The following is a 16594-nucleotide window of genomic DNA, read 5'->3' as shown; positions in this document are numbered from 1 at the left end:
AAAACTCTCTAAATATTTGCAGGTGGGCTTCTAGTAGTAAAATTTTTTTCTTCGTTGAAACACATTTTGTTAAATCATGTGTTAATGAGACTCTTGGCTACAACTTAATGAGATGCTTGAAATCTTCATACACTTTTTTATGTGTAACATTTCATGAAGAGAATCAAAAGCAAACAAATCTTTGGAAGCATGAGGATCTAGACCTCGATTAAATTTAGAAAAATATTTAACCCCATATTTTCCCCCATTGTGAGGAAAGCAAAACGAAAAAAGAGAAAAACTAATTTTATATAGACGTTATATTAGTTTTGGCCAAATTTTATTAGTCACCCATCATTTGTCTCATTTTATTCAAAATAAAATACTCAAACACATTTTTAAAAGTTGTGTACATTTGGTACTTATATTTTCTTCATTGCTCACTTCTTTGAAGTCTAGTTTCTCACTCTGTTCGTTATGGGAAAAACTATCTCAAAAGTCATCAGTGATTTAATAACTACAAAATCCAATGGTAGTTTTTCAAGTTCCATCTTCCTTGATTATTCTTTGTTGTCATCTTCGGAATGTTCCCTCCCATTCTTGTTATGACACACAATGCACACTACTTCTATTTCTAATTCCTTCCCCTCCTTGATAGTAAACTCTACCCCATTTTAGCCTTCATACCTTAACTAAGTGAAAATATGTCTCAATAAATCATCCATGGTCCTTTCACAAAATATTTAATGTTAGTTTGAATTAGAATGACATTTTACAAGAATTCTATTATCTATTACAAGAACTATGTATTATCTAAGAAAACTTAGCCACACTCAAAAAGCTATATATAAGATATCAAATAAGATGAGAAGGAATTGAATTTCCTAAATTGGAACAAGAGTGTATTTCTAGAAAATCTCTGACTTATTACATCCACAGGGAGAGGGAAAAGCCTCAGTTTCAGCCTTATCTAAGTAACAAGCATACAACCATCACAACCTCCCATCTGCTTCATCTAGGAGATGATCCTTCCATCTTTCCTTCATGCCCTAATTGGATTTGAGGCAATCACAGCTTTTTAGCCTTTTACTTATACCTCTTTGCAAAAGTTACTAAAATCGGGACTGACTATTAGATTCGCAATTGATATCCTTGATGGGGAATATACCTCTGGCACTTCCAAGTCAATGATATTAGAGAATCACCACTGAACCCTCCGAAATACTTATAACCTTCAAAGGAAGAAAAAATCCAAGTGTGGAGCTCTTGGTTAGGAAAAGAAAGAGTTTTAACATGTGATATATTAGCACTCATCTTTATCAACCTCCTTAAATACCATCCTGTACTCTAATCTCTAATCATATTGTATCACAAGTTATCATTTATATAGATTTTATGTTGTTTCCTATGCTTATATTGTTATCCCCTTCTCAAGCTGTCTACTTCATTATTCAATTATCCTTTTATTTGTACTCTTGCCTTAAAGTCTGATTTAAGTAAAAGCATAGCAGTTAGAGAACTAAGTAGCCTAAGAAACTTCAGTTCCTTCATTGATCCTTTCTAGCTTTGTTACCAAGAGCAAGTCACTGAACCTTTCAGTAGCTCATGTAGTCTTCCCAAGATTATATATTTTTGAATTGTTACCAGTCTTTGTTACTATTCTTCATTCTGAGCTGTTAACACTGGTGAACATACATTAACAAGTGTGGACACATTTAAAAAAACAAACAGACTTTTAAAATGAATGACCAATGGTTTTAGTTTTTTCCCCCTTATCTATGTATTCATTCATTCATTATTTTTTTTTGTTTTTGTTTTGTTTTTTTTACTAGATTACTAATCTTTTTTTTCCCCCATGTGGTACAATATAGCAGGCTCTTTTCAAGTCTCTGTAATTACTTTAGAAGAGTTAGATGATGTTTTGCAAAAAGAAAAAACAAAATAATTTATTTTGTTAAACTGGCCTGACTCTACAATTAGTAAACTACTTACTCTTTAAAAGAAAACTGCTTACCCATGTGAGTTAATTATCTGATTCTATGTAGTTGTCTAAAAATGTATAATTTACCAAAAATTATTGTGGAAGGAGTACTTCATCATAGGTTAGAGGGAGAAAAATGACTGACAGGGATTATCCCATTAACCATGAGGCACTAGTATTGATGAGATAGGTCTGATATCAATACTTTTTTTTTCACTATCCCAGAAGAGCCTCTTAATATTTTTAAAATGATTATTAATCCTCACATCTTCATGAGAAAGTTATATGCTAATAATTATTAGCCTCTATTATAAAGTAATTAAACACAGAGCTATCCAATAACATAAATTGCACTACTAATCCCATACCATTCTTTCATGAAATAATTAGTTTATTTGTTTATTTTCATTTTCTCACTTTAATTTTTTAAATTTTATTTAATTATTTTATATGGAAAAAATAACTTTTTCTTAGAATGGCAAGTCACTTAATTTCTTTGTGAATTTCAGTTTCTTCCTCATCTTTAAAAGGTTGGAAAAAATACCTTTTGAAACATTTTTTCTATACCTCCCCCATTGGAAATCACAGTGATACTCATCAATTAGGGAATGGCTGACTAAGTTGTATTATATAAATGTAATGAAATAGTATTGTGCTATAAGAAATGATGAGCAGGCAAATTTCAGAAAAACCTGGAAAGACTTACATGAACTGATGCAAAATGAAGAAAGTAGAACCAGAAGAACATTATATACAGTAACAACAGCATTGTATGATGATTAATTATGAATAACTAAGCTCTTTTCAGCAATGCAATGAACTTAAATAATTTCAAAGGACTCATGATAGAAAATACTATATACATTCAGAGAAAGAACTGATATAGTTTAGAATGTAAACCAAAGCATATGATTTTTGTTTTCTTTACTTTTTCCCATTCCTTTTCTTTTCTTTCTTTTTTTTAAAGTTTGTTCCTTCTTTCACAACATAATTAATATGGAAAAGTTTTATGTATATATATATATATATATATATATATATAATGAATATCAAATGGTTTACCATTTTAGGAAGTCATAGTTTGCACTTAGTTATAAATGATTCTAGAGCATATTTCAATACATTATGAAACCCATTTGTTTAAAACTTGAGAATAATAACATTGATTTTCTTTAAAATATTTTATTATTTTTGGTCTTCATCCCCACCTTAATCTCAAGTAATGTAGCATTAGATTGATTTTGAAGTTCACTGGGATGAAAACTATACTGTGAAAAAGAGTGAAGTACTTTGACAGTTCTTTCAATTCCTTCCACTCAAAAATCACCATTGTCCTCTATGATTCTATATAAATGGTAGGTATAGAGTAATACATTCTAGCCACCCAAAAGCAGAAAGTAACAGAGTAAGGAAACCCATTATTTTCAGGGGAAATAGATGAAATAAATTTATGAAGTAAATCTATTAAAGAATAAATAGCACTTAAAATGTTCTGAAAAAGTTGTAAGAATTCAACAGTATTTAGTACCTAGTCAATGTACCCAATACATTGACAAGAAACAAAATGATAGAAAATAAGAATTGAAAAGATATCTGTCATGTTGCTAAACAACACATATATTCAATCTTAATTTTTTTTCATGATTTTACTTTGTTTATGATCTATTTTTTCTGTCTCACACTTTACTGAAGTATCAAAATAGAACTTCTAAAAATAAAGAAATATGGTTTCAAATCAATTTAAGCTCTGTAGTTGGATTTACATTTAAATGACAGTTACTTGCTTGATTGAACTTTTTCTAGGCTTTGCAAAATGTGCTTCATTAAACTGAGGGGAAAATGAGCTATCAAGGTTAATGGATAGAATATCTATAAACTGTTGAAGAGAATAAGGAAGAACCTTTAAGTCACTTCCTTCCCCCGCCCCCACCATTTCTGCCTTTATCATCTTACTTCTAAACTCTCTTTTTAAAAATATATTGAAATTGTGATTTCATTGGTATAAGGAATTTCCAGTAAAGAACTTCGCTATTAAGGAAGATCAGCATCTTCTCTGGTAAATAATTTGCCATTTGGAAGATAGCCATCTTGTATCAGAGACAGGACATCAATCCAGTGTTGGCAGATAACTGATTCTTTCTTTTTTTTTTTTTTTTTTTTTTTTTTTTTTGTATTAGTGTGTTTGTTTTTCTTTTCTTCTCTTTTCTTTTAAATAACTTTTTATTGACAGAACCCATGCCAGGGTATTATCCCTTGCACTCACTTCTGTTCTGATTTTTCCCCTCCCTCTCTTCACCCCCTCCCCTAGATGGCAAGCAGTCCTATACATGTTAGATAGACTACAGTATATCCTAGATACAATATATGTGTGCAGAACCAAACACTTCTCTTGTTGTACAGGGAGAAATGGATTCAGAAGGTTAAAAAAAACCTGGGAAGAAGAACAAAAATGCAAGCAATTTACATTCATTTCCCAATGTTCTTTCTTTGGGTGTAGCTGCTTCTGTCCATCCTTGATCAATTGAAACTGAGTTAGATCTTCTCTTTGTCGAAGAAATCCACTTCCATCAGAATACATCCTCATACAATATCATTGTTGAGGTATATAATGATCTCCTGGTTCTGCTCATTTCACTCAGCATCAGTTCATGTAAGTCTCTCCAAGATTCTGTATTCATCCTGCTGGTCATTTCTTACAGAACAATAATATTCCATAACATTCATATACCACAATTTACCCAACCATTCTCCAATTGATGAGCATCCATTCATTTTCCAGCTTCTAGCCACTACAAAGAGAGCTGCCACAAACATTTTGGCACATACAGGTCCCTTTCCCTTCTTTAGTATTTCTTTGGGGTATAAGCCCAGTAGAAACACTGCTGGATCAAAGGGTATGCACCATTTGATAACTTTTTTAGCAGAGTTCCAAAAGATGACTGATTCTTTTTCACTGTGCCATGGTACCAATTTCCAGTTCTACAAAAGAATTAAAACCAGGAAAAAGCAGGAAGCAGCTTACCTATTTTTCCATTTCACTTAGAATTATATGAAATGAGGTTCCCTATTGTCCAGTAGTCTCTGACCATCCAAGAATAAAGGTGAGAAAATGGGAAACTACAATTACTATTTTCTTAATGAAAATGATTTTTGATCATAAAAACAAGGCAGATGTTAATTAGAAGTTATTTAATTTATAGAAAAGTTTTCTTTTCCAAATTTAGTTTAATGAGATGTTTCAATCTTTGCATTTGTAAGACAATTCCATTTGTATCTCATTGTTTTGTCTCCTTGTAAATTACAATTTTTGATAAAGTATTTCACTACTAGAAACAATTGTGGTTACTGTACTCCTAAGAAGAAAAACCCTGTGGCTAAATTTAAAATCTTCAAGGATTGCTTATTACTGGAAAAACCCTATCCAACTAAAATAAAGATGGAGCTTTGAAAATCTGACCTTCTAGGTGGTCTCTCTTCTGAAAAATGAATATTGCATTTTATGTTTTAATAAATATATTTTAGCAGAAAAAGAAGTTTACAGAATCGACACTATTCAGGGTATATTTTTATTTCAATACTCATAGTTTAAGAAATGTCTTATTTTTAGTTACTAAAATATTTGTGGATGATTTTTTCAATGATCAAATAACATTTTCAGAATGGAAATTGGATAAAATATTTTTAGGATATGGGTCTACATGTAAAAATTTTCAAGACTTCTCCTGATTCCCTTATTACCTGTCCTCTCCATAATTACCCTTTTTGGCCCATCGTTTGATAATTTTATTGCTGCTAAGTATTTCTGCAGACACTAAAAAGAAAGATTATGAAATACATATTAATATGTTCAATCCCATATGCAAAAAATGACAATGAACACAATAAAACTGCTCAATGAATTTTTGGATAAGCAGGTACTAAATCAAAATTTGGGGCTGCCACATTTGCCTCTTGACTCTGTTAAAGTTTTCACTAAAACATAAAAAAGAGAAAGAGAATTGTAATAGGTAAAATTAAGTTGTCTTTAGGTCATTGTAATTTTCATTACTTTTGTGAAGTTAAATTTTCCTTTTTAAAGTCACAAAGACACAATTGAGTTTGCTCAATATAAATATATCTTTAAAAGGAAGTAGCTTCATCAGTAAACCTAGTGTTTTAAAACTATATTAATTCAGAACTAACAGATAAATAGGAGCCAGTATTGCAGAGTTATTTTAAGAAATACAACTTATTTCAAATATGAAATAATATAGACACTTCATTACAGAATTGGGGGGAGTTAATTATTAGTAAATGCAAATATGGAATTCTTAGAATATAGACACTATTTTCTTAAGACTAAAACCCCTAATTGAAACAGTATATGCATAAGTAATTTGCTAAGTAAGCATTATGTGTAGATAAATAGATGTCATTTATGTGTAGTTCATTTATGTAAATTTATGTATATACACATGTATATAGATCAGGTTAAATTGTGCTATGAAGTTGTAGGAAGTGGTGTGATTTTCAGATGACCCATGTAATACTAAGCTTTTCTTTATTCATAGAAAATGACTATCATTTGGCAACATGTCTTTGGCATAATATGGCAGAAAGATTTAAGGAAATATTTTTAGCCTCACAATTTTCATTAGCACCAAACATTAACCCAATGGATTGTGAAGTAAGAACTGGGTTCTTCTTAATCTAATGCTTTAAACTTTCTATGAGCATTTTCACAGTTTAATGCCTTACTTCTTTTTAAAATAAAATTTTAATGTAAGTTCATGTCATTTAAATTAAAGTGTTCCTCAAAATCAGAAAAAAAAAAAAGAATGCTTTAGAAAAAACTTTGAAAAAATTTTCAAGAAAAGCACATTATAAACTTGAATTTTAGGAAGGTCATCTATTTTCTTTTTCTTTCTTTTAAAAAAATTTCTTAGTTGAAAAAAATAAATTTTCTTAATTGCCTTTTGCCTCTTTCATCCCTCAGCCAATTATGCAAGACCCTCAAGCTGGGCTTCCTAGCTTGGGCTTCCTCTGTTTATCTGCCCCCTAATGAAGCTCCTACTCATTCCTTTCTTGGGCAGTGTCCATGTCCAAGATACCGCCATTTCCTTGATTATTTTATCAAAACTATTTGCTTTTATGATGCAACACTTCGAGGCCATGATCTGACAAACTAATTCATGTTAAGGTATTAATATATAATAAGGGCCAACTCCTTTTAGAACTTCTACTTTTGATCTGAGTACAAACCCCAAAGAATAGACTTCAGATTAGTTCCTTGAAGGTGAAAAGGAGAGCAAAGTGATCTTTCAGTAATTTAAATCATAGAATAGATAAAATTGGTTCTTTTTTATAGCCTTCATTTCAGCCCTAGCTATTCAGTTCAATTCAACAAACATTTACTGAGATTAATGTAATATATTAGGCTTTAGGAGGATAGAAAGTTTAGATAGACTGTAACTCCTGCTCTTAATAATTTTATAGTACAGTAGAAGATAGAATAGAGAGACTAGTAGGAAAATCGACTAATGCTCAATTAACTATGTTGACATAACTTAGCTTTTTTTTTTTTCCCCTCTAGTCTTCTTCTTTAGCTAAAGTATGATGGAATGTCCATTTTTTAAAGGGCACATTTAACCTTTGGAAATGCTTTTCTGAGAAAATAAAAAATGTATTAATTTGTCTTTTGGTGCCTTTGTGTTAAAACACAAAAACAAATAAAGAACCTTTCTTCTGACATCATTGGCTGTTAGTTTCTAATTAAGTAAAAACTTGTCTAGTTAAAATAAAGGAAAACAAATTAATTTTGGGGGGAGTGTTTATAAGCAACAAGTTTTTAATTCTAGCTAATCATTTATTCTCATTCTGTCCACTGAGCCAGGAAAAGAAGTTTTGTTGAGTTCTTTACTAGAAGATTTGGGTAAGAGAAGAGAGGCAGCAATTTCTACTTGTCTTTTTACTTTAATTCAGCACAATTCAGTGACTATAGCTCTCTGTTGGTGATCATTTTGTATGACTATCACATGGAGTATGATGAATAAATTGAGGAAATGACAATAGGGAAGAGATAAAACAGGGAAGAGAAGGGGAAAAAAGAGAAGGAAAGGAAATGGAAAAGAATAGAAAAGCAAAGAAGGAAAAAGGTAAAGGGAAAATGATAACTTCAACTGATTTCAGCTTCTCTAAAATGAGAAGGTACTCCTCTATACCTCAAAGAAGAAAATGATTATCAGGTAGAGAAAAGAAGGTATCTTTGAATACACCAGCTAAATATTTGTCAAAATGTTTGCCTGATACTATTTGCTGCATTTCTTAAGAGGTTGGGGTTTTTTTGTTTGTTTGTTTGATTGTTTTTTAATACCCTTTTAATAGCAGTTACAGCTTAATGCTGACTCAGTGTTTAACTACGGCAATAAATTTTAATTCCAGGAGTTACTGACTTTACCTCGCTTGTTTGTTGGATAGGTGACTTACAAAATTATTATTTGGCCCACTGTCCAGATTTCACCTGAAACATTTTAAAAGCTTAGTTTTAAGTCACTAATGAATACCTTTTATCAGATAAAAGTATTTGAAGAAATTTATCTAAATGCAAACACAGAATACTGAGAGAAATGGGACCTCAGAGCTATTATCTCTTCTTCATCTTAAACTCTTCATCTTAGAAATGAGAAATCTGAAGAAAAGCGAGATAAAACAAGTTCTTCATCAATCTGTGGAAAAAAATAAGTGTTTAACTTTACTTCTAGTTCTCATGATTATAACTTTTCATAGTGCTACACTAAAATTCAGGGTCTGAGGAAGAATCCACAAGTTCTATATATTACATATTTTAACTATATTCTCTCTCTCTTTCTCTCTCTCTCTCTCTCTATATATATATATATATATATATATATATATATATATGATAATAAAATCATATAGAAAGAACCAGATGGGATCTAAAAAGAGCATGTAAACCAACAGTGTTGTGCTGTAGAAGAGGGAAATGAGATTCAGAAGTTGGCCCATGTTAACACATAATAGAAAGAATTTGAATATAGTTCCTCTGACTCCAGGATTAATATTAGACTATATTACCTCTTTCCCTAATTAGGGAATCTATAAACTGGTATGTATAGAAGGGAAAAAAATGGACTTAGAGAGATTTTAGACTTTCTTTGGTTCGTGATCTTTAAGGAAAATGTCTTTAATTATCTCTTCTGAATTATTTAGATATTTACATGAAAGCAGGAATTGTGGCAAATGATTTTTCCAATTCTATGTCCCTATTTGCTGGCTAATAATACTGGTGTTAGTTCTAGAAACAAAAACACTAAAAGTCTATATGATACCATTTTAAGACATTTATTTTAAAACCCTACTTCAATTTAATATTGTTTGAATGAATATTAAGCCCACAAAGTCTTTAGATTCCTAGATCTATACACAAGAAATAGACTAAATGGTAGATGCAATTACTCCATAGAAATTTTGTAAATTAGCTACTATTAAGTCATAGTTAACAGTCTTCAAATTGGACATTCCTTAGAAAAGAACCATGGTTCCAACCTCATAATTTCTAAATTAGCTAGATGTGTAAAAGATGTCTAAGACTGAATATGATAATTTCAATAACTGAATGATATTTTAACTCAAAAGCAGTTTCATACTTAAAGTTATGATCATACAGTTTCATAGTTTTGTTCCAACTTTAACTATCAAAACCATATTTTGGATAAAAACAATTCAGTAAGATGTCTCCTTTACCTATTTTTTTCAATAAGTTAATATGGTCATGGGATTAATTATTTCTTAAAAGTTTTGTAAAATCCCCTTCTTAAGCCATCTGATTCTAGACATTTTTTTCCTTAGGGAATTCATTGATGGCTTCTTCACATTCTTTTTCTAAGCTAGGTTTGCTTAAGTATTTTATTTCCTTTTCAACAAATTTGGGCAGTTTATATTTTTATAAATATCCATCCACTTTACTTAGCATATCAGTTTTACTGGCATATAATTAGGAAAATAACTTTAAATAATTGTTTTGTTACATCTTTATGAGGGTACATTCACACTTCATATTTGATACTAGTAATTGATTTTTCTTCTTGACGTTTTCAAAAAATTAACCAATAGTTTGCCAGTTTTGTTTTTTTTCTCATAAAACTAACTCCTTTTTTTTCCCTTTCAACGTTATTAAGCTACTCATTAATTTGCAGAATTTCTATTTTGATGTTTAATTGGGAAAAAGGGTTAATTTGTTCTTTACTTAGTTTTTTTTTTTCCAGTTGCATGCTCTGTTAATTGATTTGCTCTGTCTTTTATTAATGTACACATTTAGAAAGATAAAATTTTCCCTCAGTTCTTTGGCTGCATCCCACAATTTTTGGGATTTGTCTTATTGTTATTATTCTCTTTAATGAAATTATTGTTTCCAGGATTTATTCTTTGATCCAGTCATTCTTTAGGGTTGAATTTTTTTATTCTATTACTTTTTAATCTAAGCTCCCACAGCCCTTTATTTAATATAATTTTTATTGTATTATTGTCTTAAAATGATGCATTTACCTCTAAATTATGACTAAAGAAATTCAAATTGAAACAACTCTGAGATACCAATGTATGGCTATCAGATAGGGTAATATTAAAAAAAAAGGAACACATTAAATGTTGGAGGGGATGTGAGAAAGTTGAAACACAAATTGTGAACTGATCTAACCATTATAGAGAGTAATTTGGAACTATATTCAAAAAACTATCAAACTGTGAATATTTTTTTTAAGGCAGTTGGGTTCCTTGCCCATTTTCACATAGCTAGGAAGTGTTAAATGTTTGAGACCAGATTTGAACTCAGGTCCTCCTGACTTCAGGGCTGGTACTCTATCCACTGTGCCACCTAGCTGCCCCTGTGAACTCTTTTGATTCAGCAATATCATTGCTGGGTCTATATCGCAAGAAATTTAAGAAGAGGGAAAGAAATATTTAGAGCAGCTCTTTTTATAATGGCTAACAATTTGAAATAGAGAGAATGCCCATCAAATGAAAATAATTGAGCAAGTTGTGATAAATGATTGCTCTCTATTTGCAACCAGTCCTTAATTATGTTTTTTAACCATCCACCCACTACCTTATCTCCTATCAAGCCTCCCCCTTCTCTTACTATTGTTTTTTACCCACCCACCCACTACCTTATCTCCTATCATACCTCTTCCTTTTTCATAGTGTTTTTTTAACCTATTCCACCTAGTACCTTATCTTCTATCTTCCTTACCTCCTTCTCCTACCTTTTACCCTAGTGTTTCTGCCCTCCCTTCTATCCTGCCCCTCATTTTTCTTTTGCTTTTTCTCTTCCTACTTCTTTACAGTGTTGGATAAATTTCTATGCTCAACTGAATGATTATATTATTCCCTCTTAAAGTCCAAACTGATGAGATCAACTTCAGATAATGTTCATTCCCCTCCTTTCTTTCCCTGGATCATAATAGGTCTTTTGGGTTTCTTATTATTAACTAATTGTCCCATTTATGTTCCTCTTCCTCTTTGTCCAGTACAGATCTTTGTCCACCTCTCAATGTCTTTTTCTTTGATGTAATCACATCAGAGTCCATCCACAACCACACTCTCAGTCCATGTTATGCCCCCCCACTTTGTCTGTCCCAGTGGCAGATATAGTTCACAAGAGTTACAGATATTGTTTTCCCATCTAGTTTGACCTTTAAATATATATTTTCCCCATTTACTTTTCTATGGTTCTCGAGTCCTGTGTTTGTAGATTAAATGTTCTGTTTAGTTCTGTTTTGTTTTTTTTCAATAGAAATGATTGAAAGTCTTTTACTTCATTGAAGTTCTATCTCTTCCCCCTTGAAAGATGATGCTTATTCTTGCTGGGTAGTTAATTCTTAGTTGTAACCTCAGATTCTTTGCCTTTTGTAATATGTATTCTAGCCTCTCAGATCCTTTATTGTAGAACCTGCCAGGTCCAGAACTGTTGCTTCTTGATATTTGAATTGTTTTGGTCTGACAGTTTGAAGTATTTTTTCCTTGAGATTATAGTTTTGGATTTTCACAACAGTGTACCTTGGGATTTTCCTTGTAGGATTTCTGTTCAGAGGTGATTGATAGATTTTTACAATGAGTATTTCCCTCACTGTTTCTAGAATACTGGGATAGTTTTCCTCGATGATATCCCCAGAATGCTATTCAGGCTCTTCTTTTTGGTCATGGCCTTCAGGTAGTCCAATAATTTTTAAATTGTCTCTTTTGAGTCTATTTTCCAAGTCGGCTGTTTTACTAATCAAGCATTTCACATTTTCTTCCATTTTTTTCATTCTTTTTACTTTGTTGATTGATTTTTTTTTTCTGTCTCACAAGGTCATTAACTTCCATTTGCCCTGCTGTTCTAGTTTTTAAATAAAATATTTTCTTTAGTTATTTTTTTGTTTGTGTGTCTCTTTTTCTATTTGGTTTATTCTACTGTTTAAGGAGTTGTGTGTGCCTCTCATTTCTTTTCTCATTTTTTATTCTACTTCTCTTATCTGCCTTTTAAAATCTTTTTTGAGTATTTCCAAGAAGCTTCTTTGGTACTGAGACCAATTGATATCACTCTGAGATTCCTTCTGTGAATTCTATTCTCATCTGAGTTGTGTTTTAGTCTGCCCTGTCACCATTGTAGCTTTCTATGTTAAAAATTCTTTTCTGCTTTTTGCTCATTTTCTTTCTGTTGGAATCCTTACAAAGTGTTAACTCATTAGAGTTGATAGAGACACTAATTATCTAATTTAGCATGGTTCAGATTGATCTGATCCTACAAGGAGATGTTATGGGCCAGAACTTGAAACAAGGTACTAAGTGGAACTGATAGAAACAATGCTTGTGTTCACACCTTTAAAGAGCTCAAATAAGCAAGAAGCTCTTAGGGCCATGGAGCAGTCTGGGACAGACACAAAGGCACTCTGGGACAGACACAGGAGCACTCTGGGAGATTGAGAGCCAGAAATCCTCTCTCGGAGGCAAGACAGATTCATTCCAACTTTCACCTTGATGCTGGCTGGGAAATTTGGAAGAAGAGAAGCTGAAGCTGGCGGAAGCAAAACATTAGTGGCAAGAAGTCTTGGAACCAAACAGGGAGAGAGGCCTCAAAGAAAACTAACTGGGCTATGTTGAAGGACACAATTAAAGATTTGAACTTTTAGCATCTGGCTGCATTTGAGGTGATTATCGATCTGAACTGATACTAAGGCTGCGTCCAGAAAACCTCCCCAAGAAACCTGCTCCCAGATAACCATTATATTTAAAGAAGAGAACACCACATCTTTCTTTTGGTACTTCCTCTTTTTTTTACTTTTGTAGTTGAGCTCTGCTTCTGAGGAAAAGAGGGCACTGTCTCAAGTTTGCTATGCAGCTCTGAGCACAGGGGTTCTTTGTGTTTGTAAGAAGTAGCTTGATTGCTGTTATCATGAAACAACAGCTTGGTTTCCCAGAGTTTGCCTTCTGGACTGGGACTGGAAACTGCCCACTGATTTGCTCCTCTACTGGAACAGTATTCCCTGAGGGTCTTAGTTGCTGATTTTCTGTAAGAGCCTCTCACTGGCTTTCCCAGAGTCTATCTCACATGAGCTGAACACCCTTTTTACCCCAGTGAGACTGACCTATCTTGAAATTTTTCCAGTCTATCTTGAACTAGAGAGAGGTTTCATTCCATTAGACTCTGTTCAGAAACTTGGTCATGTGATTTTTCAAGGGAAACTGGGAGAGCTCAAGCATTTTCATGACTTTACCCCATCATCATGGCTCTGCCCCCAGAACTCCTGTGATATATGATTGTAATGAAATATTATTATGCTATAAGAAAGGACAATGACTTAAGTGAACTGATGAAGGAAGAGTGAAGTAGGTAGAAACAAGGAGAACTTTGTACAGAATTACAACATTATTGTATGATGGAGAACCATGAGTGATTTAGCTATTCTAGCAATACAGTGATTCAAGACATCCCAAAAGACTCATGGTGAAATATGCTGTCTACCTTCAGAAAAAGAACTGATTTTCTAAACATAGATTAAACCTACTGTTTTTCATTCTTTCCCACTATATAAACTTTTCTTTGTGTATCTTTTTTAGGTGAGATAATTTTCCTGATTCTTCCTTGTGCTATTCTCTTCTTTCATATAATATATGATCATTCTCTCTGGGAGCAGGTTTCTTGGGGAGGTTGTCTGGAGGCAGCCTTAGTTTCAGTTCAAAGTAATAATCACTCCAAATGCAGCCAGGTGTTAAAAATTCAGATCTTTTATTGCTTCCTCCAAGATAGCCCAGTTAGTTTTCTTGGTGGCCTATCTCTCTGCTTGGTTCTGAGAACTCTTGCAGCTTGTGCCTCTAGCTCAACTCTGACTGGTGGATTCTCAATCTCCACCTGTGATGACCTTGTATTTTAAAATCAGCTGGAGTCAGGAATTCAGGTTAGGGGGAAATCGTCAATCTCTATTCTAAGTGAAGAAAGATCAGAGGTGGAAGAGAATCGGTGATAGCAATGTGTGCAGCTGAATCAAGAAGCTAGCTAGACCAGCAGCCACACGACCAGCAGCTACGAGCATAGAACTCAGGCCCAATCTCCCCCAGTCTCTCTTCCTATCTCTTTGCCTCCACCCACCAAACCACCCACCAAAGTTGTCATTTCCTATACAACACATCAGGACTTGCACAGAGAGTGGGCGGGGGCCATTCTTTATCCAAGCATGTATATTAATAGAGTATAGTCCAATTACTATTTAACCTCACCTGCTTGGGACCTCAGTGCATCAACTCAAGCCTCTGCCCATTACATCCAACTGATGTTCCCCTCTCAGTCTTTTCAGCTGAACTCTGCTGACTGAGCTCAGCTGTTTTTATGCTCTCTCAAAGGTTGACTCCTCCTCTGAGAGTGGGATTATGGGAGGTATGAATTCACGAAGTTACAAAGTTAAGTTTGTGAATCTCCCATACTTGTGAACTCCAATGTGTGAGCTAATGTGTGAATTCTTAAAGGTGCAAACATAAGCATTGTTCCTATCAATATTAGTGAGTTAACACCTTGTAAGGATTTGCTCTAATTTGTGAACCAACAAGCATTGTATCAATTCCATTGAGTTAACACTAAGATTCTAACACTTCCTCTTTCTAATCTTTCTTCATTTTTTTATTGTAATGCCAAAGTTCCCTTTTAATGGGGTGACCAGTTCCTCCAATTGTCCTATTTGGTAATTCTGCCTTAAGATTATGACCGTCCCCTCTTAATGGTTGAGATAAAGGTTTTATAGACATTCCTTAATGTCATTAGAATATCAGTGACCTCCTTCTATGAGGTTATCCCCACCTAGGTCCCTCCATTGTTGTTATTCCATAAAAGGCTCCCTGCCCAGAGACTCAGGGGCTAGACAATTTGAGATGATAGTCTTGTCTAGCCCCTGAGTCTCTGGGCTCAAACATTAAGAGGGGACGGTCATAACCTTAAGGCAGAATTACCAAATAGGACAATTAGAGGAACTGGTCACCCCATTAAAAGGGAACTTTGGCATTACATTATATCACCTCAACATAATTGAGTCACTGATGCAAACTCTTTCTATGTAGAATCTGTTTAAGTACACTAATAATGAAAACATTATTAGAAATTACATGAATCATCTTCCCATATTGAATAGTATCCACTTTAACCTTATTGAATGCCTTATCATTTCTCTTTCACTTTTACCTTTTATGCTTCTCTTATATCTTGTGTTTTAAAGTCATTTTCTATTTTTGATTCTATCTCTACCTATATCTAGTTTTGGTCTTCTCGTTAGGAATGACTGAAAGTCCTTTATTTCATTATCCATTTTTTCCCCTTGAAGATTTATACTCAGTTTTGCTAGGTAGCATATTCTTAATTGTAGTACTAGTATTTTCCCTTCTGCAATATCATATTTAAGCCTTCCATGCTTATGATATGAGAGATGCTAAATCTTGTACAATCCTAACTGGTCTCTAATATTTGAATAGTTTTGTTTTGGCAGCCTGAAGTATATTTACCTCTGATTTGGGGGCTCTGTATGTTCGTTATATTATTCCTGGATATTTTAATTTTAGAAATTGTTTCAATTGATGATCAGCAAAATTCTTTCAATTTCTTTTTTAACATTTGATTCTAGGATATCAAGGTTATTTAATAATTTATTGAAATATGGCATCAAGATTCTCATTCATTCTCATTCTCTCTCTCTCTCTCTCTCTCTCTCTCTCTCTCTCTCTATGTCTCTCTATCTCTCTCTCTCTCATTTTCAGTCGTGGACTTCAGTTAGTTCAATAATCTTGAATTATTTCACCTCAATCTATTTTTTAGATCAGTTGTTTTTCAAGGAGATATTTTATAGGTTTTGCTTATTTTTCATTATTTTGAGTTTTTGTTTTGTCTTTGTTCTTTCTTGAAGTCTTGTGAAGTTATTTTCCCCTTGCTCCATTATTTTTAAAGCATTTTCTTTGCTGCACTTTTGTACCTCCCTTTCCATTTAGTGAATTATGCTTTTAAGGAGTTGTTTTCATCAATGAATTTTCCCCGTTTTTTCCATTTAGCCAGTTCTGTTTTTAAAGTATTGTTTTCTTCACTTTTTGTGCCTCTTTCACTAAACTTTTAAATGTCTTTTC

At 32.9% G+C, this 16594-nt stretch overlaps 1 protein-coding gene across 1 annotated transcript in view; it reads left to right on the top strand.

Moving 5' to 3' along the window:
- LRP1B (LDL receptor related protein 1B) overlaps positions 1-16594 on the top strand; it is a 2378573-nt gene that overhangs the window by 1722434 nt on the left and 639545 nt on the right. The gene's annotated exons all lie outside the window — the stretch shown is intronic.

Source organism: Sarcophilus harrisii, chromosome 3 (assembly GCF_902635505.1).
Source record: "Sarcophilus harrisii chromosome 3, mSarHar1.11, whole genome shotgun sequence".
Lineage (NCBI taxonomy): Eukaryota > Metazoa > Chordata > Mammalia > Dasyuromorphia > Dasyuridae > Sarcophilus > Sarcophilus harrisii.
Note: the sequence above shows the minus strand (reverse complement) of the source record. Positions and strands in the feature narration are given on the sequence as shown.